The following is a 22,604-nucleotide window of genomic DNA, read 5'->3' on the forward strand; positions in this document are numbered from 1 at the left end:
GATTTTCAAAATAAAAGTTCCAGACAGATCTAAAGTCCTTGAAATTCAGATTGTTTGACTCATACATGATTTATTTATTTACTTATGTTTTTGAAGTGGCACTTGGCCTCTTCTGGTCAGGTGACACCATACTGCATTAATACATGAGCTGGTATCCAGAGAGTGAGCTGAATAAATGTAAAGCAGACCATGTCTTCACTCTGCTGACCTCAAAGGGGCAAAAATAGTCCACACCAGTACTTGTAAAGGAACCGATCCTCTGATATACGTCTTTGTATTTCTGAGCACACTCTTCTTATCTAAATCCTGTGAGAATGTACTTCCTACCTAGGTGTGCAGTTCATTCATCCATGTACAAGATAGCTGGGTGATCCTTAACCCTCTGTCTTCCAAATATGGATCTATCTTCATTCTTGTGAGCTTTTCCTTCTTGCAGAGCTTTAATTTCCTCAATAATTCTGCTTTTGACAAAGGCAAATTAACTCAGCTTTGAAATGTCTTCAGCTGTAAATCTCTGCTTGCATTTGAGCACTTGTCCCTCAAGTGAAGAAGGGTTCAGCTGACATACTATCGCACTGTAAACCTCTGGCAGAAACTCCTTACTTTTCTGCCTCAAGCTTAGCGGTATCTCTTTGGGATGTAGGAGTCAAGTTGTTGGGGGTTCAGCTCTGACTCTTACAGCTTTGCACCTTAGTAATAACAATTGTGTTTACTTTACTATTACAATCTAACTTCCTGTGTAATTTGCTGCAGATGTTTCCAGATGTTTGAAGACATTGATTTCATTCAGAAAACATAAGGTTGGATTTAAGAACTAAAAAAACAAAACAAGGTACTTCATGGTACTTCATGTAATCTAGTATTACTAAGTAAATACAAGTGTTGTAATGTTTCTTTTATCATTAACAGCGTCTCTCAACATGTACTTTTGTCTTCTCATAGCTGAAAAACACATTCTGTCTCCCAGGATTCAATGTGATCATTGGGATTTACCCTTCGATTGCAACACTACCGATGCTTTACCTTTATCACAGTTACATCAGAGGTGACATTTCCAGTTTCTCAACATTCCCGATGAAAAACAAAAAGCAGACAGTGAGGTTGTGATAAGTACAGCTTTACGTTTATGCAATATGTCAAGTACTGGCTCTGTAAGACTTTGACTTCACCTACTTCACATACTTGAATAAAACATTCTCTCTTCTGGAATTAAATTTGATTGTTCTTCTGTGAATCACTGCTGGTGAAACAGGTTGAACAAAACAAGGAATCTTGATCTGGCAGTGCCACAGACATATTTGCTGTCACAGCACAGAGTGTGTTTCCATCCTTTGTCCTCTGTGCTCTTTACCATGAACAATGTGTTTTCCCTTCAGTGGTTCTGTGGTGTAAGAATAATAATAAAAAAAGACTAATCTTTGTGAGATGTGAGATGTTTCCTAGGGGCGGCTAAATGTACGGCCTTTCCATGGGCTAGAGAGCCACCGTACAGCCAGGTCGTTGGGTCACTGAATGTGTTGCTGTTTTCCCTGCAAAGCACAGCAACATAATGTTTCTCCTTATGAGCTTACGTTAGCATCTCAACAAGACTGCTCAATGGTTTTTGGGTGGTCTACAGATATTACACTGACTAATCTAAAACTCCTATGAAATTTTCACCGGGACTACATTTGATAATCTCTTACTAAAAGAACAGCAAATTTTGTTTTAAAATATTTAAAAAACTGGTCTCTGTGGTCCACAGCCATTTAATTGTTAACAGCAGGAAGTTTTCAAATAGTCAAACACCACAGACATTTCAATTAAATGTTGACTTTTCACATTAAATTCACTAACCACTTTTGTCTCCTAAACAACTACTGTTCCAAAAGCAACAGCTGCCCCAACAGCAACCAGGGTCCCTACAACTGCTGACAGAAAAACAACTGCTGTCCCTACAACTGCTGAGAGAAAACCAACCGCTGTCCACACAACCATCCATCTGTCATGATCTAATAGAAATACTACTCTTATGCTTCTACTGCAGTTTTTGCATGCTTGAATAAAACCTGTCCTCCTGAGGTAATAATGTTCTTCTGTGAGATCCTGCTTCTCATACACAAGCTCGTGATTCACATCAACATGTAACATCTAAACTTGTAGCTTCCCAAGCAACAGTAATTCTATAGTGAACACTGTAACTTTGTGTTGTAGTTAATACTTCACATTAGAAAATCACATAAAAAATGCAACAATGTCATCAATTCTCTGGTTTGTCTTTTTTGCACATTTGTGTTTGCTGCTTTTGCTCTTATCAAGACATTGTGATTGTCATGCTTTACAGACTAAACCAAAAATCTGCAAGTTATTCACCACAGAGGGAATCTATGACTGAAACCATGTTTTAAATGGGATTTTATAATTGTACAAAAACAACTGTAAGGATGAAGTGAAAAAAATTACTTCTTTTTCCTTACGGCAAGTTGGAGTACAGGGTGAAAGCTGCCACACCTACATAAGTTGTATACTTAAGACCAGAGGAGCACATTGTGAGGCCCAGCATCTCTCAGTACATGTGTATCACATTTGTCCTGCCTCACTGTGGCTTCATGGTGTGCAGTACGCAGCACTAAAGAACTTGAGTACTAAAGAAATACTAGTATGTTCAGTAGGTCCTGATACTAGTAGCTGGAGTTTTTCAGACATGATGATGATGATGATGCTTTTTATCTGTGAACAAAAGAAACCAGCCCATAATACACCAGCGCCACTAAAACTGATGACAACAGGCAGCCAAACTACAAATGAGAAGCACAAGTTGAACTTAGTTGCAGACTATCATCTGCTCTTATTTTTACTTATCCAACAAATGTGTTCTCTCATGGAGGATTCATTTTGACACTTCTTACTCTGCAAGTCCTGAGACGGGTTGAACTATAGAAAGAATCTCAATCTGTCAGTCTGACAAATCTAAGGGGTTAATGTATTAACTTTTCACCTTTGGGGAGTTTCGGTGTGAGCGTGACACTGACGGTGAAACAGCTCTAAATGAGTTTTGAATGTAATAACATTTTTTAAAAGATCCTTACGTTAGTCTTGTTTCGTGGAATGTCGAGGACATTGATGAGTTAAACACAGGCATCAACAATATGATGGTGGTTGAACACTGAAAACGGTAACGACAATCTGATACTCTGGTTTACTTTTGCATTTTTAGTCCTGACAAGCTGAAACACTGATCTCACTTCTGCAGTTTTTGGTGCTGCAGCACTAATCCACCACATGTAGTGTGTAGTCTCAGAGGCTGCTGGGACATGTGTCTGCAGGTGAAGCTACACACAAAATGAGGACACCAATTAGTGTTTGCCTTTTTTTTAGTAGTTTTCTTTCAACGATTTTTTCATTTAGACCTTTTTTTTTTCCAATGGAAAAATGAAACCGTAGGCACATTGTGAAAGTGACGAGTAAAATACTTTAACATGTCATTAGGCTTCAAGTGAACTTGTAACACGAAATTCAGAGTTATCTAGGCAGTAGAGGCCCAGACCACAATATTAGATACGGGTTGGTATGTGTGATTGATTGGTGACATCATCCCCTGTGAACAGAAAGTGAACTTAACACGTGAGTGATGACACATGATTTGGTGTAATGTAAGTCGGCTTTTTAGAGCCAGACGAGTTGTGCTGCCTTGTCTCCTCATTTCTGCTACAATCAGTATAGTGACTTTTATTCAGTGGAAACACACAGATGGACCATCAGCACAGCTGAACATAATTACTTAGAATTATTACAGCCGCACTGCAAGTTGTTACATTTAAGGAAACTTTAAGGAGAAAATAGTCCCTGTTGTTCTTGATCTAGACGTAAGAGTGTAATTTATTTATTTAATTTTTAAGGTTTTTTTTTTATTTTTAATACGTTTGCAAACTTTGTCGTTCAGAATAAGAATGTGTTCACTTAAGCTAAACAGTATTTTTTTCAGATGATTGAACCTGGATGTTCTTGGCATCCTGCCACCTCCTGTCATAATCTGCTTGTATTTTTAGTCTCCTGACAAACATGTTCACTCTTCTAGGATTCATTGTGACAGTTCTTACTCTGTGAGTCACAGCTCCTGGGATAAATTGAAACTTAAAAAAATCTCAGTCTGTCAGTTTGAACCCAGGGACCTTGTTGCTGCCATTTTTCACAATGTATTTCATCTTTGACAGACAAGTTGAAGCCGAGGACTTAATGTGTTTACTCATCACCTTTATGGAGTTTCAGCATGAGCATGACACTTAAAACCATTCCTGAACAGGTTGGAAGGATGACGTTCTGGTTTTACAATATTCCAGATGGGAACCCAAAGGCACATTGCAACAGAGGCTTCAAATGACCTTGTAACTCATTTACTGGTAACAAAAGTCAGAGTTTGAAGGTTAATTCCACAGCAAGGAATTTATTATTCAATAAATGTGAACATTTCCACCTTTTTGTAAACTAGAATAGATACAGCAGGAAGGAAATGCAGCTTCTGCAGGAGACGTGGATGCAAAGACAATACAATAACTCCATCAGCATTAAAATAAAACCTTACTGTTTTCCACTATATTTAACCTGCTGGGACTTGTGGATGAAATGTTGTTAGTGTGAATCAAATGACACATTTTCAGAAGGACACTGTTTTAACTTATCCAAGGAGGAAGTAATAAGTATTTTTACTGTGACATTTTAAGTCTGCTATGTTAAAAAGTGGGTGTGGTGGGTGTTGTCATTAAACATTTTTGGTGACAAAGGTGAGTGACAGCAACACGTCGATTCCTGGAGGTGTCATGTGTCGCTCCTGAATTTATCCAGCACCTGTACAGTATATAAAGTGCTGCAGCACAGAGCAGGTGAACTTACAGCATCAACATCCAAGATCATCACAATGAAGCTGCTTGTTTCTTTGACTCTCACCTGGATGCTGCTCTGTGCAGGTAACTCGACTTATTCTGACTATACACGTTCTACAGGTCTTACACAGACTGATTTAAAACCCTTAGGAAGTTTAAACTGAATAGTTCTTTAGAAAAATAACAGAATATTTATTTTACTACAGCAAATTATTACTTGTTAAAGTACAATACAAGACTTATTAGATTGTATCTGTGGTCTATAACCATTTTACCTGATGTCTCAAATCTTCTTTAAAAGCAGGAAGAATTTTAAATAATCAAACACCTCAGACATTTGAGTTCAATTCAAATTTTTGACATAATCAGAATCATTAACCACTTTGTTCCCCAAACAACAACAACAACAGCACAGTCACAAACAACAACAACAACAACAGCTGCACCAACAAAAACAACCACAACAGCTGCACCACCACCAACAACAACAACAACAACTGCACCACCAACAACAACAACAACAGCTGCACCAACAACAACAACAACAACAGCTGCACCACCAACAACAACAACAACAACAACAGCTGCACCAACAACAACAACAACAACAGCTGCGACTACAACAAACTGCTCCCCCAACAACAACAAACTACCATCCCAACAACAACAACTGTTTCTGCTCCAACAACAACAACTGCTGCTGCTCCAAGAACAACAACTGCTGCTGCAACAACAACAACTGCTGTTCCAACAACAACAATTGTTGTTCCAACAACAACAACAATAAAAATGAAGATGAATACTTCCACTCTAAATAGTTTGTGTTAACACACATAGATAGTCAGGAAAATCAGCATCCTTCCATCTTCTGTCATGATCTTTGCTTCTACTACATGTTTGAATAAAACGTCCTGTCTTCTTGGGGTAAATGATGATGTTCCTCTGTGAGTTTCTGCTGCTCAGAGACACATCAGCTCATGGTTTGTCTTGTAATCTCATTACTTCACCGTGCACCTATTGCTAAAGCATAAACATTAGATTAAAGCATTAATGTGATTTTATTAGATATAGTCGAGGACAGTATTGCATTATTACAATTGCTGATGCATCATAATGTTACAACTTTTGGATTCACACTGTAACTTTCCAGGCAGAAACAGCAGTAATTCTGTAGTGTGAACACTGTTAGTTGGTTTTGCTTTTACACTTGCACTTATGTGAAAAATGCAACATCATCACTTCTTCTTCTGCTTGCATGTGTGTATTTGCTGCTTTGGTTATTTTCAAGTATATTTCAATAGTCACGGGTGTAAATTGTTGGTTTAAGAAAAGAATAAATCTGAATATGTCGCTTTAAACTCATGGACGTGGTGACTGTAGTTTCTCTGCTGCTTTACATAGTAAACAGTTAAAAATCCAAATGAATCAGCATGTTACTAACTACAGAAGGAACCTTTGGCCTGGAGACATTGTGGTAGTAATAGTAGCAATAGTATAATATGGAATGTTCACAGTGGGATTTTGGTATTTGGTAGTAAACAGTTTGTTCCCAAAGCAAACCACAGGTTTCTACTTAGACCGAGGTAACGAATTTCATCCAGCTGTTCACTACCTTCATCCTCATGTCTTCACCAGCACCTGCATAGCTGTGAAACTACAATCATGAGACACACTGGTTAACAGTAGATTCTTTCTTATAGTAACAGTTGTCATGGTTGCTGGAATATTTTTAAGCTCCAAGTGTACTTTTACCTCCACACAAAGGCCGATCTGCTGATTGTCACTCTCTGCTTAACCCGCTCCATAAAAAGAAAAAGAAACTGCGTGTATTTCACTTTTAGCTCAAACTGTTGTGTTGCATGACACAGATGCATTGTGGGTCAGGCTTAGGCTTGTTTCAGCCTCGTGGTGTGAGCTGTACCAAGCCAACCTGGAGCAGGACACAAGGTGATGCTCCTTCCTTTATTTGAAAGGCAGATCTACATATATATGTGTATATATATATCTATATCTATATAGATATAGATATAGATATTTTTGTCCATTACTACATACTCAATAACTGGTAATGAAAAACATTGACTTTTTAGCAAAATTTAGAAATTTACTAAGAATCAACGTAGGGTTTTACATATAAAATATTGCCTTAGTTGTTTGGTGCACAGCTTATTTGATTATAGGAAATGAGGGAGGAAAAGTGCAAAAAGTAAACATATAGAATGACGTTAATTCTAGCATTTGCAATGTTAAAACAGCAGCATCAGTTGTATTTATTTATGTATTTATTCAGGCAGTTTCTGTGGGACAAGAGTTGGTGCCAGTGGTGGGACCTGGGCCTCAGCAGGAGTCCAACATCAGTCAGGAACACTCTGACCAGAGGGGTGGAAGGAGTCAGACGTAGTCTTCCCCACATTCTTCAGGATACTCGATGTGATGAGACACTGCAGCCCAGTGTACCGTACAGACATGGAGCAAGTCAGGATGGACTTGTAACAAACCCCTATGGCAGTAATTACAGCGTGAAGACTCTTTTGGTAATTCTCTATATGTGGCAGTTGAAATGGCCACTAGCACCGGCTGCTTGTGTTTGCATACAGGCAGAGATTATACAGTTGTTCCTGTCATTTTATTCAGGTGAACCTGTTTTAACACTTTAACCTCTGCTGGGTGTTTTCTATAAACATCCTCATTCTCAGCTTCAACGTTTCTTAGAACTGATCAGACAGACTGGTGAACTGGTGTACTAATACTCTGTGTGAATGTATTTAGAGGGGCTCCATGTTAGCAGGGAAGGCAAGCAACTGCTTGGGTCCCAGACCAGTAGGGGGCCCCCAAGAGCTGACCAAAGTTCAACTCTGTACAGCACTGGCTGTGTGCAAAGCTTGCAAAGACACTAGCAGTCTCAGACCTCGCTAAGAGGACCCCGAATCAAACTCTGCTGCAAGTAGCACATGATTCAGTGTAAACAAACAGGTCTAATGAAACAAGGAAGACCAGCTGAGTAAAAGGAAGACGAGTTATAAATCTGGCAAGATAGTGGTAAGTGGAGCAATGGAGGTCAAAGATCAACGGCTTTCAGCTTTTCCCTTCAGGGGTCAGCACAGCTAGTTTGGGTAGTACATGTACATAAATGCCATTAAACTTCTCTTTGAATTCCCCATATCAAAATATCTCTACTTGTAGCTGAAAAATTCCTCCAGATGACATCACTTAATAAAACATTCAGTTCACATTATATCATCTGGTTCTCACACTATGGAGTTTGTAATCACCTGCTTTTCCTGCTTGACCCAGATGACATCATTTCAACTCCTAATTATAAAAAGATGTCCTCCAGGTGATGTCATTTAGATGAGTTTTTCAGCTACAAACAGAAATATTTTATTATAAGTAAGTCAGAGTAAAGTTTACATTTACATTCTAAACTAAAGAATAGAAAGCTGAAAATTGGGGAAGTTGCTCTTTACGTTTTGATGAGTAGTCACTTCCTATATTGCCATAGAGCAGGACACATTAAAAGGCCTCTCTGTTCTCTCAACTGAGCCAGCTGGACCTCAGGTAGCTAACAGTGTATCTACGATGTAAAACTGCTAAAAGCAGAAATTCCTTGTAAAGAGTCAGTGTTTGGTTTATAGGAATGTGTCCGTGCAACATGAAAACGGGCTCCACTCCACATGTAGACATGAAAGGCTGATTCTAAGCTGAAGAAAACTTGTTTTAAATTTCAGAAAAGAGAAGGTGAAAAAGAAAACTTTGGTCCCTTTGTGCTAATACCTGCCTCGAAAGCTGACACGGTGCATCACTTTAACTGAAGTAGTAAATGTCCTATACCTTCTCTCATCGCTCTTGTCATCCGTCAGCTTGAAACCACAGCTGTGGGTCACTGTCAGAAGAAAATCTTACTCGGAGACGACAGAGTCACCAGAGTCTCGTTTTAAAGTTTTACTCGCAGCAAACAGAAACAGATATCAGCAGGTCATACAAAGGACAATGCTGCTTCAGCCTTGTGTCTTTTTCTCACTGAAAACAGTTGAGATGGTTGCTAACCGCTGTGGAGGACGCGTCCTTCCTTCATGTCCTGATAAAAAGTGTGTGACCTTCAATAAAATACAGTTTAAAATGGTATTTTGCTAACATTCAGCTCTGATCCTGATCTGCTTTACAGGTTTCCACACATCTCCTGTTCAAATATTATCATCTGAGTAATCAAACCACTAGACAAACTGAGTGTTGACCTCTGACCTTTAGTGACCCGTGTCCTCCGGGTCCAGGTGTGTCTGGACTGACACAATCACTGACACTCCAACAATAAGACACAGATTTTAACTCTGTCCTCCAGCCTCTGTGAATGTCAGTTCAGACCTCAGTCAAAGTATAAAAAATGCTTTGCGTCATGTTGGAAACGCGAGCCGACACGAGAAGTGAGTGCAGATTCAAATGGCTGCATACTGGTGAAGCGTGGCTGAAACACTGTCACACTGCAGCAGAACAAGCTGAGCAGCAGCTCTGGACTTGAGTGCTTTCAGTCATGTGATAGATTCTACTTTATCTTCTTTCAGTATAAAAAAGCAAACATTCAAAAACATTTCATGCTGTACCCGAGTTTTCAGCCAGTGCTGGTTTGACTCCTGGTTCCACATGGAAACGTGTTGAAGTGTTTTTGGGCAAAACACTAAACCCAGGTTTCTCCTGACAGGCCTGTACCATGTGTATAACGGTCTGGAAACGGTTTAAAGTTTACCTGTTAGCGGCACAGTATAACCAAGTCCAACAGGTCAAGCAGAAGAACCAAACCCAGGAACCCAGGTGGGTACAGACAGAGAGAGAGCTTTGACAACTACAACACCATAATGTGACATAAAGTGAGTGCAATAAATATTGTTAAAGGTCTTAACAGTGTTAAAACAAATATGAAGCTGTTGTCAATCACACTCACATACGTAGATGTAATAACTGTCAAAGATCATCAGTGTTTGACAGTATCAGTAGTAAGATCACACAACCAAGAGCTGTAGATGCTGAGAAATGATATATTTTGACATAGTGTTATTTAAAAAAAAGCTTTTCTCTTACACCCATTTCCCCTCAGTGTGAAGCTAAATTTAATTCTGACTCCTCCCATCTGATGACAACTACAACTAAACACAGTCCAACCTCTAGATTAGTTTGGATCTGGTTTTCAAACTGTCACTGTCCATCTCATCTTTGGAGAGTCCTGCAGATTTCAGAAGAGAATAGTCCAAATCCTGTAGAGGACAAAACCTTAGTGAAGTGTGAAAGAGGAAGAGCCAGTCAGACCCAGGATCAGTGCTGACGGGTTTCACTTCAGTCCAGACAACATGACGATTCAATTTACTTTTGAACTTCTGGGTGAGTCAAAGCCATCGATCATCCATAATGAATCTGTGTTGTTCAGGTGTCAGGTGTGTGAAGAGAACAGCTCTGTATCTGACAGCTTTAGTACCTAATGAACTAATACATGCTGATGGATGAAGCAGCAGTCAGTAGGATTTCCTGATCCAGACTGTTCTTGATCTGATACTTAAATTATTGATAGGAATTAAAGAATGTGATCCTGTCTCTGCTATAGCTAATGACACATTTGTCATTTGAAGCACTACATTCAGCATCACTCTGGTTATGTTCTTCCTCGTGTGGTCACTGCTGTTCCATCTCACCTGCACATCTTGCTGATACAAAGATACAGAGTGACACAGTGAACCATCCACTGGAGCCTATTTGTTAAGTTACGCTGAGTCAGCTACTGACAGTGTAGCTTTGGATTATTGGAAGTGCTGACGATGGTCATTAACGACATGCTCTGTTCTGCATCTTCTAATAACGAGATCTTTAGCTCATATTAATGACTTATTATCTCATTATTACGAGATGAGGCCTCCAGAAAGTTTTCTTCTTTGGTAAATGCAATGCGCTGCCTTTTTATAGTATCACTGATCTACGATCTTAGTTTTGATTCATTACTGCAAATGCTTCTTTGAACATTTGCTGTTTTCAACACACATGTGAAATGAGTTGATAATTATTTTCTCCTTTTGAAAAGTTCTATGTATCTGGTCTGTAGCCTTTACATTTAAAATCAGGTTTTCTCCTTCAGTCTGTACGTGAATTTAACTTCTTCTCTCTATGTCACAGGCATATCAGTTCTGGTTTCTGTGGTTGTCCTGGTTCTGTTTCTGGTTGGACTTGTGCAGCTGTTGAGGAATAGAACAGGTATGAAAAGTGAACTGCTCAGTGAGTCTTGTCCAGTCCTCACGTCTGTACTGGAACTACAACTTTGACCGAGTCTGTTGGAAGATAAAGTCTGCAATGACATTTTAATATCAACCATTTTTTTCAGGTTCATGTTGGACATCAACCCACTGCCTCTACTGTAAGTCATGTTCTTGTTACTTTACATTTCTTACTTATTTTCTCTGATCATTTTCTGACAAGACAGAAAGTTTGTAGTTTTCACATTATTTTTTTTCTCTTTACACTGTTGGAGATGTACAAAAAGGTGTTGCAGTGAGTCTTCAGGACTCAGGCCCAGATGCAGTAGCATCCATAGCTGCTGTGTGCCTGATACCCACTGAGCTGTAAAGCACTTCATATTGCAGTAGTCTGAACAAAAAGTGCTATATAAATACAGTTTGAATCATTGGTTGGTTGATGTTTCTGAAAGTAGTGTCACATAAATCCACTACTTAAATTAGATAAAAAGCATAGTGATGAAATTTTTTAGGAAATAACTGGCAAAGACCTGCAGTTTACCTGCACCAAGCAGGGACATCGTAGGACAACTTAGTTTTATCTTTATCCCAATTCCTCTGTCTTTTCACTTCCTAATACTAATTCTATTTTCCTCCTCACAGATAGCCCCTCCCCCACATGTGCACTGTCCCCTAAACCACTTCCACCTCGACCTCTTTTTTCTCCTGCTTTATGTCAGTCAGCAGTCAACCTTGCTGATTTCATCCTGCTAACTTATTCAAACTGTGCATCACTCTCACTTTACGTTTGTTTACAAATCTCAAAGTGCTACACAAGCAGATTATGAGCAAGAATAAAACATAAAAACATGTAAAGCATAGAAACATAAAAAACATAAAATAATATATAAAAAAGATAATGATCACTTTAAAATGCTTCACTGAACAAAAAAGTCTTTAACTGTTTTTTGAAACAGTCCACAGTCTGTGGTGCCCTCAGGTTCAGGTAGAGTGTTCCAGAGCCGTGAAGCAGCTGCTGAGAAGGCTCGATCCCCCATTGAGTGGAGTCTGTTGTGGAGGGGTAGAGGTGATAAGTGTTGGTAGAACGAAGGTGTCTTGTTGTAGATTGCAATGTGAGGAGTTCTTTAAGATACTGTGGGGCATTTCCATGGATGCTCTGGTGGGTAAGTAGACAGAGTTTGAATTCAATGCAAAGGTGGATGGGGAGTTAGTGAAGTGTCTGGAGAACAGCAGTGATGTGCTCATATTTCGCACCGTCATAAGGATCCTGGTAGCATTGTTTTGAACATATTGGAGCTTTTGAAGGCTCCTGCCAGAGATCCCAATGAGAAGAGCATTGCAGTAGTCCAGCCTGGAGGAGACAAAGGCCTAGACCAGCCTTTCAGCGTCACAGAGGGACAGAGAGGGGCGGAGTTTGGCTATGTTTCTGAGATGAAAAAATGCAATTTTGCAGAGGTGTTGGACATGTGTTTCAAATGACAGGTGAGGGTCAAACTTGACCCCCCAGGTTGTTAACAGAGTTGAAGAGGGTAATGGTGCGACCACAAAAAGAGATACAGTTAATGGGGGAGGAATGAAGCTGGTGGGTGGTACCAACTAGAAGGGCTTTGGTTTTTATGCTGTTCAGCTGAAGGAAGTTCTCTGTCATCCACGCCTTGATGTCCTCCAGGCAACAGGTGAGAGTTGATGGAAGTGTCGGTGGGGTCGGGCTCAGTCTCACGTACAGCTGAGTATCATCAGCATAGCAGTGGAAGGAGATTCCATGCTTGCCAATGACGTGGCCCAGTGGGAGCATATAGACGTTGAAAAGGGTCGGTCGAACCAACCCCTGTGGCTCCCCACAGGTGACTGAGATTTGGCATCCCCTATGGCCACATACTCATACTCTATTTGTGAGATAGGAACCAAACCACCCCAAAGCAGTGCCAGAAAATCCAACAATATGCTGCAGACGATGAAGGAGAATTTTGTGGTCAACTGTATCAAAAGCGGCAGTGAGATCCAGAAGAATGAGGAGAGATGGGAAGCTCTGGTCAGCAGCCATTAGGGGGTCGTTGGTGACCCTGACCAGGGCTGTCTCTGTGCTGTGGGAGGGGCGGAAGCCAGATTGAAATTTTTCAAACAGATTGTGTCTTTTGAGGTGATACTGGAGCTGGACTGAGACAGCTTTTTCTAAGACCTTTGATAGGAATGGAACATTGGACGACAGTTTGCCATAACTTCAGGTTATGGACAGTTAAGTTGGTTGAAACAAAGAGACGCTCAAGGTAGCAGGGGCCTCAAGGATATTCTGGAGGCTGTTGTTATAGTAGCCCACCAGTTCAGACACTGAGGGAAATTTTAGGACAATGGAGAGATTTTTGATGTCAGCATTTAAATCAGAGACATTTAGGTTTTTCACATTGTGGGTTGGAAAATGATGTATATGAAGGGAAGTCCATTGAAATGATTTTGTGGTCCGAGACACCCAGGTCGTATACTTGGCGGTTAGAAATGGGGTCATTACTTAGTCAGTAATGACTAAGTCGAGGTTGTGGCCCTATGAGTGGGGACCTCAACTTTCTGCTTCAGGTTTAAGCAGTCCAGCAGTTCTAAGAACTCAGCAGCAGAATGGTTAGAAGGTGCGTCCACATGGATGTTCAGGTCTCCGAGTATCAACACGTTGGGTGATGATGTGCAGAAAGTTGAAAGGAGTTCACACATTTCTCTGATGAAACCTGGGTGTTGCTTTGGTGGCTGGTAAATAATAAGTATGAAACTAGAGAGTGGATGTTTACACAGAGGAGGGAGGCATGACAGTTTCAAATCTTTATGGTGGATTATGATTAGACCCCCAATGCGACCAGTGGTGGGGGCTTTTTTAAGGTAGGTATATCCAGGGGGCAGGACTCTTTCATTCCTGAAGGTGTCACCATTCGGAATCATTAACCACTTTGTTCCCCAAACAACAACAGCAGCACCACCAACAACAACAACCTTTGTCTGCAACACAAGCCCTTCCTCAACTACAACTGCTGGTTCCTCAACAAATTAATGATGCAACAACTGCTGCTGCTGCTGCTCCAACAACTGCTGCTCTTAGGTGTTAAAATTTCCTAGTTTTAATATTTTAAATCAAGATCAGCTAAAACCACACTGTGGTGATAATTAAGAAGTGATTAGATTTTTTAATGATTAAGTAATCAAACATTTTCTCATATCTTAAAAGTGCTATAACTGTCTTATCTTATTGAATAAACAAGTGGTGGTGCATTGTTCTGACTTTCATCTAAGCCAACTTCCGCTCAATATATTGACATTTTCCAGTGTTTTATTCATGGTGGTTGTTAAATGTGTTGGTTTGATGGTGTCCTCAGCTCCAGAATTGTTGATAATAAATCCACGTTGAACTCAGAAGTAAGAGTTGTTTCTACCTTATTGCTTTCAAAATGCTTAATTGTTTAACATTTTGGTAAAAGAAGCAGTACGGTGCCAATCAGAGTCCCTGAATGTTATTTTAGCATCTGTTTTCATTTTGAAATGCTGTCCTTCAAAACCCTTCCTTTGCACTCAAAAGGCCCCTGATCAGACTCAGGTTGGTGGTAGTGGGGTTGTATGAGATACTTCTCCATTGTAGGCATATTACGTATAGTAGTATTGCTCATACGCTTTGCTTTCTTTTATGGTTGATTTTAAATATTAATAATATTGGCACATTGTTTTTGTTTGTATGACGGTTGTCTGTCCAGTACTAAGACGTGCTACACTCAGATCATTACTTTCCACACAGAACATATAGAATTAAAAGAGGTTCTTTGACTGCACCTCTTCACAGTAAGCGCAGTTTTAAGGACGTGAAAAACATGCTCATTGTAGCATAAAGCAAAACATTTTGTCGGCTTCATACCTTCAACAATTAACTGTCGAAAAGTACAGAAAGTATTTTCATCAGGAGAACTTAATTATTGACCCTGGAACTCATTGTAATTATGGTTGCAGTAAGTCGTAAATATTAGTTATTGAAGTATTGAAGACAAGCTCTGTAAAGCTTTGCTTTCATTTCGACATTAACAAACTGTTCTTCTGGGAATCTTACAACAGGTTGAACAAAACAATGAATTACTGATTCGTGATTATACTCAGAGTGTCCTTTGTTTGACAGTGACAGTTGTCCTGATGGACCAAAGCATGAAATACCCAGACTGGTTCCGCTTTCTTGATCATCTTGTAACATCAGTACAGCTAAACAGAACTATTGCGTGTTCACAAAGAACAATGGTAGGAGGGGATTTGAAATAAACCAAAACTGAAGAACAAGTTTCAAATAAACTCCAGTTAAGAACTGGTGCCACAGCACTGAAAAAGAATTCCTGAATAGCAGCAGCTCTGTGTTGTTTGTGATCTAGTCAGGTGTCATTTCTTATTCCACTTGTGTTTGTCCACTGTTTGAAAAAGCATCAGCTAAATATCCTTGACTTGTTTTGAAAGGGACATGTTGCCCTGGCAACTATACTGGGTTCCACGTTACACTGACCACACGTCTGAAGTAAAAGAGATCTCACTCTTTGTCTGTATGTGCAGAACTTTGCATGAACTTATTCACAGAACAATGACGACATGTTGGTTTTTAAGTCATTTTCTTCTTTGGTTTCATTTACTGAAAATGAAAACTAAAGGTGGTGAGTTCAGTTTCATTTCATTGAATCACAATAACCCTGCTACACAGCTTTTATAATGTATGTGCTCAAAACAATCATTGGATGTAATGATGAGATTCCAGTTTCACATCATTCCACATTAAAAGCAACAGGCACATAAAAAGTCAACTATGAATACGGGTGATGGTGCAACAGAGGTGCTCACAAATGTGTAAAATCACTTCAAGTGGTATCAAGGTGTTTGCAGAAGAGAACAAGTGCATTTACAATTATAGGCTACAAGCAAAATGAATAATTATAAGTATTTATAAGAAAGAACCAACAGCTGGAAAAATGAGTCATAGCAACAAACAAAAGGCTTTGTGTGTTGACGTCTTGCGTTTTTGAAAGACAGCTTTTTCCACATTTTCGTGCTACAAAAACAGGAACACGCCCAGTCCTGGAGACTTCATGCATAATTTATGCATCACCTGAACAGTATATAAGCTGCAGCAATACAGAGCAGGTGAACAGAACCACAGCATCAACATCTCAGAAAACTACTCAGCGTTTCTCACCTGTTCATCATGATGAAGCTGATTGTTTCTCTGGCTCCTTTAACTGTCACCAGAACTGATGACCCAGTAATAATCCTTAATTGAAGAATAGCCAATGTTTTATTTTTACAAAGCACAAAAGTTGTCATTTCTTATAAGCATATAACCAGATAAAATCTAGTATATGATTCCCTAGAAACAACAGCTGCTGGACAAGTCTACTGCAGCAACAACAGCCATTGTTTTCCAAGACCTTCATAAACTACAACCACGTCCCAGCAACAACAGCTGCTGCTGTTAGTAGTTAAAATAAGCAGCGACATGTTCTGACGGTGCCAAATCAAGATAAAATGGCTAAAACCACACTCAGCTGAAGATGCAGTAGAATTTAATGATCAAATTTAAAATAAAAGGAAAAAGAATGAATTTGTTTTTCTTCATGTATGTGTGGGTTCCTCAGAGTTCTCTGGTAAATGGTTGTATCTCTTTGTGTGACCGTGTGGTGGACTGTCCAGGGTTTACTCCAACTTCTGTCCAGTGGCAGCTGGGTGTCGGCTGCAGCTCCCCCATGACCCTTAACGGGATAAGTTCTAATAATGGACGCGTGAAGCTTCAAACTGAATGTAATTGGTTTTTCTGTGACCCAAATGGGTTTGAAGAAATAATGATCTTTATCACCTGTGGTACTTAAATGTGTTCTATACCTGAACACATGTAAAACACTGTCTGATGCTCTTTTCACCTCTAGAACATTCTTCACCAGGAGTCTGCAGATGATTTGAAGCAGAGTTTGTCATCGCAGAAGCTCAAATTTCTGTCAGTATGGAACAATTTTCTGTTCTTATAATAATTCAATATAAATGCAATATAGAATTTAGTTGTTTTCTTTCCTGGTGTCTTGAGGTGTTAGGTAGATATCCTCACTCTCCAGCTAAAATAAGACCTGATGATTAATTAAACATGATAGGAATTCATGAAGCAACACTCACACCACACAGACACACACACACACACACATACTCACACACACACACACACACACATGCATTCTCTTGACCTCATCTTTGAAGACATTCACATCAAAAAATGTTTAAAATCAGTGGTCTTCATCCCCAAATACACATCTGAGTGGCCACTTAATGTTGGTAGAGTTTGAAGGTTCCTGTCAAAAGTCAACACCTGCATTCTCACACTTCAAAGATGAGGTCAAGAGAATACATGTGTGTGTGAGTGTGTGTGTGTTCGGTGTGTGTGTGTAAGTGTGTGTGTGTGTGAGTGTGTGTGAGAGAGAGAGAGAGAGAGAGAGAGTGTGTGTGTGTGTGTTTGTGAGTGTGAGTGTGAGACAGGGGTGTATTATGTCTCATAGTTGCAAAGAAACAAACAGTATTTGATCTATCTGACTGTTTTTAGCTTCTATTTTGTCGCCGGGTCAAATTGACCCGAACAGTAGCTTTGTAATAGAAACATGTAGGAAGGTTACAAATATGTGAACTGAACCATTTTTATTTTATATGTTGATTACACTAATTAAACCAAGCAGGAAAAGTTTCAAAGTGAAAAAATACTTTTAAGTATTTTTTTTAGATTGTTAACTTTAAAACGGGTCAATTTGACCCTGAACAGAAGAAGTGTCTCATTTTAATTTATCAACATCACTCCATAAACAAAAAAAAATTCAAAATATAAAATAAATTTTTTAAAAATCAATTGCATATAAAACTATTGTAATTTATGTGTAGGTCTTTTCAGTTTACATTAAAAAAAGTTTTAACATGATCTTTTTGTAATAAACGAGTGACCTATGCTCATTGAACCATGATCTGTGAACAGTAAACAACATTATTGAACTAAATATTGATTTAAATGGTTAGTAATGGAGTTAATGATGAGATATAAACAATGTTCTTTGGGATTTTTTGGTTTCTGACACTTTTGTATAATTAAGTGTCCCCCGGGTCAATTTGACCCGAGGGACACATCAAGGCTGTTCCTCAGAAACAAAGTCAACAGGAGGGTTAAGTAATGGTTCAATTACAGCTACCTTATAGGCCTGTGGTACATAGCCTGTTTCTAAAGATAGATTGATGATATCTAATATGAACGTATCTATTAAGGGTAAAGCTTCCTTGAGCAGCTTAGTTGGAATAGAGTCTAGCAGACAGGTTGTTGGTTTAGATGAGGTAATAATTGAAGTTGAAATGAGATTCTTTCGTGTTGCCTGTTTTGAGCTGTGTTTGTGAATTGTACCATGGAGGTCGGCTCCTCTGATTCACTGCTTTCTTTGTCAGAGGAGCAACAGTATCTAGTATCATAAGCAGTGAGGCTGCAGAAGCATCAACTAGATAATCAACTTGTACGAGAGTAAAATTCTAACAGCAACAAACAAAACATTACAGTCTCCTCTGTCCTCTGACCTTCAGTGACCTGTGTCCTCCTGTTCCAGGTGTGTCTGTGCTGCTGCTGCTGTCTGGACTCACTGTTTCTGCAGGTGAGATGATAGATGATGGAGGTGAAAACATAAATGAAAATAAAGTCCTGAACATTTAACATTTACATTTGTCCATCAGTGCAGTGATGGAGGTGAAACCAAGGATGTAGAGACTCAGTAACTTTCCACCTGGTCCTAACAGTAACATGTCACAGAGCCAGTAAGGACTGATTTCATTCTCTGAGAGTCTGGATTAACACTGGACCCTGTCTCTGTTTGTGTCTCTGTTGTTTAGATCATCTTTTGATCCTGAAGTTCTCTGAGGATCCTGTGATGACAGGAAGTGATGTCACTCTTCAATGTAAAAAGACAATTGGTGACTTTGTCAAAGCTTATTTCTTTTTTAATGAAACCAAACTTGTATCTGACCCTAAGATCGTGTTCATCATCCACAAAGTCCAACGGTCTGATGAAGGTCTCTACTCATGCTCTACTGATGTCCATGGAAAATCTCCTCAGGTCCAGCTGAGGGTCAGAGGTCAGGACACTGACATCACTTCCTGTTTAAAGATATGAACTAACCTGCTGACCTGATGATAAACTGATCACTGAACCAGATTCTGCTCCTCTGTCTACAGATCCTCCTCCAACCTCTGATCCTCACACCACCACATCATCTACAAACTCTGCTGCTCCACCTCCTGGTTCAGTTGTTGTCCTTCCTCTCTCTGTGTCTGTCATCAGTCTCTTCCTCCATCTGGTGATCGTCTGTCTTTTTTACATCTAATCTGTTCTGTTCCTCTGATTCAGCAGTGAACACAGGAAACACAAGAAATAAAATAAATTTGGTCTCTTTCAAACATAAAATGTTAATATAACAAAATATTTTTATGTGTATCTTTCCAAATATTTGTAACGGTGTCGACACATGTACAGACATGCAGATTTTCAAAATAAAAGTTCCAGACAGATCTAAAGTCCTTGAAATTCAGATTGTTTGACTCATACATGATTTATTTATTTACTTATGTTTTTGAAGTGGCACTTGGCCTCTTCTGGTCAGGTGACACCATACTGCATTAATACATGAGCTGGTATCCAGAGAGTGAGCTGAATAAATGTAAAGCAGACCATGTCTTCACTCTGCTGACCTCAAAGGGGCAAAAATAGTCCACACCAGTACTTGTAAAGGAACCGATCCTCTGATATACGTCTTTGTATTTCTGAGCACACTCTTCTTATCTAAATCCTGTGAGAATGTACTTCCTACCTCAGTGTGCAGTTCATTCATCCATGTACAAGATAGCTGGGTGATCCTTAACCCTCTGTCTTCCAAATATGGATCTATCTTCATTCTTGTGAGCTTTTCCTTCTTGCAGAGCTTTAATTTCCTCAATAATTCTGCTTTTGACAAAGGCAAATTAACTCAGCTTTGAAATGTCTTCAGCTGTAAATCTCTGCTTGCATTTGAGCACTTGTCCCTCAAGTGAAGAAGGGTTCAGCTGACATACTATCGCACTGTAAACCTCTGGCAGAAACTCCTTACTTTTCTGCCTCAAGCTTAGCGGTATCTCTTTGGGATGTAGGAGTCAAGTTGTTGGGGGTTCAGCTCTGACTCTTACAGCTTTGCACCTTAGTAATAACAATTGTGTTTACTTTACTATTACAATCTAACTTCCTGTGTAATTTGCTGCAGATGTTTCCAGACGTTTGAAGACATTGATTTCATTCAGAAAACATAAGGTTGGATTTAAGAACTAAAAAAACAAAACAAGGTACTTCATGGTACTTCATGTAATCTAGTATTACTAAGTAAATACAAGTGTTGTAATGTTTCTTTTATCATTAACAGCGTCTCTCAACATGTACTTTTGTCTTCTCATAGCTGAAAAACACATTCTGTCTCCCAGGATTCAATGTGATCATTGGGATTTACCCTTCGATTGCAACACTACCGATGCTTTACCTTTATCACAGTTACATCAGAGGTGACATTTCCAGTTTCTCAACATTCCCGATGAAAAACAAAAAGCAGACAGTGAGGTTGTGATAAGTACAGCTTTACATTTATGCAATATGTCAAGTACTGGCTCTGTAAGACTTTGACTTCACCTACTTCACATACTTGAATAAAACATTCTCTCTTCTGGAATTAAATTTGATTGTTCTTCTGTGAATCACTGCTGGTGAAACAGGTTGAACAAAACAAGGAATCTTGATCTGGCAGTGCCACAGACATATTTGCTGTCACAGCACAGAGTGTGTTTCCATCCTTTGTCCTCTGTGCTCTTTACCATGAACAATGTGTTTTCCCTTCAGTGGTTCTGTGGTGTAAGAATAATAATAAAAAAAGACTAATCTTTAAGTTTATCTTCAAAGTTGCTATTTAGTGAAAATACATTTCCATCTCGGAGTTGAGATGTGAGATGTTTCCTAGGGGCGGCTAAATGTACGGCCTTTCCATGGGCTAGAGAGCCACCGTACAGCCAGGTCGTTGGGTCACTGAATGTGTTGCTGTTTTCCCTGCAAAGCACAGCAACATAATGTTTCTCCTTATGAGCTTACGTTAGCATCTCAACAAGACTGCTCAATGGTTTTTGGGTGGTCTACAGATATTACACTGACTAATCTAAAACTCCTATGAAATTTTCACCGGGACTACATTTGATAATCTCTTACTAAAAGAACAGCAAATTTTGTTTTAAAATATTTAAAAAACTGGTCTCTGTGGTCCACAGCCATTTAATTGTTAACAGCAGGAAGTTTTCAAATAGTCAAACACCACAGACATTTCAATTAAATGTTGACTTTTCACATTAAATTCACTAACCACTTTTGTCTCCTAAACAACTACTGTTCCAAAAGCAACAGCTGCCCCAACAGCAACCAGGGTCCCTACAACTGCTGCCAGAAAAACAACTGCTGTCCCAACAACTGCTGAGAGAAAAACAACTGCTGTCCCTACAACTGCTGCCAGAAAAACAACCGCTGTCCCTACAACTCCTGCCGGAACCAGAACAGTTGTCCCTAAAACTACTGCTAGAAAAACAACCGCTGTCCACACAACCATCCATCTGTCATGATCTAATAGAAATACTACTCTTATGCTTCTACTGCAGTTTTTGCATGCTTGAATAAAACCTGTCCTCCTGAGGTAATAATGTTCTTCTGTGAGTTCCTGCTTCTCATACACAAGCTCGTGATTCACATCAACATGTAACATCTAAACTTGTAGCTTCCCAAGCAACAGTAATTCTATAGTGAACACTGTAACTTTGTGTTGTAGTTAATACTTCACATTAGAAAATCACATAAAAAATGCAACAATGTCATCAATTCTCTGGTTTGTCTTTTTTGCACATTTGTATTTGCTGCTTTTGCTCTTATCAAGACATTGTGATTGTCATGCTTTACAGACTAAACCAAAAATCTGCATGTTATTCACCACAGAGGGAATCTATGACTGAAACCATGTTTTAAATGGGATTTTATAATTGTACAAAAACAACTGTAAGGATGAAGTGAAAAAAATTACTTCTTTTTCCTTATGGCAAGTTGGAGTACAGGGTGAAAGCTGCCACACCTACATAAGTTGTATACTTAAGACCAGAGGAGCACTTTGTGAGGACCAGCGTCTCTCAGTACATGTGTATCACATGTGTCCTGCCTCACTGTGGCTTCATGGTGTGTAGTACGCAGCACTAAAGAACTTGAGAACTAAAGAAATACTAGTATGTTCAGTAGGTCCTGATACTAGTAGCTGGAGTTTTTCAGACATGATGATGATGATGATGCTTTTTATCTGTGAACAAAAGAAACCAGCCCATAAAACACCAGCGCCACTAAAACTGATGACAACTGGCAGCCAAACTACAAATGAGAAACACAAGTTGAACTTAGTTGCAGACTATCAT

At 39.3% G+C, this 22,604-nt stretch overlaps 1 long non-coding RNA gene across 1 annotated transcript; it reads left to right on the plus strand.

The window, feature by feature from the left end:
* The first annotated feature begins 4,484 nt into the window (after positions 1-4,484).
* Positions 4,485-6,221, plus strand: LOC137138283 (uncharacterized). The gene is made up of 2 exons (XR_010915928.1): positions 4,485-4,943; positions 5,270-6,221. It is a non-coding gene; the product is annotated as an uncharacterized lncRNA (long non-coding RNA).
* Positions 6,222-22,604: the final 16,383 nt, after the last annotated feature.

Source organism: Channa argus, chromosome 12, assembly GCF_033026475.1.
Source record: "Channa argus isolate prfri chromosome 12, Channa argus male v1.0, whole genome shotgun sequence".
Classification (NCBI taxonomy): domain Eukaryota; kingdom Metazoa; phylum Chordata; class Actinopteri; order Anabantiformes; family Channidae; genus Channa; species Channa argus.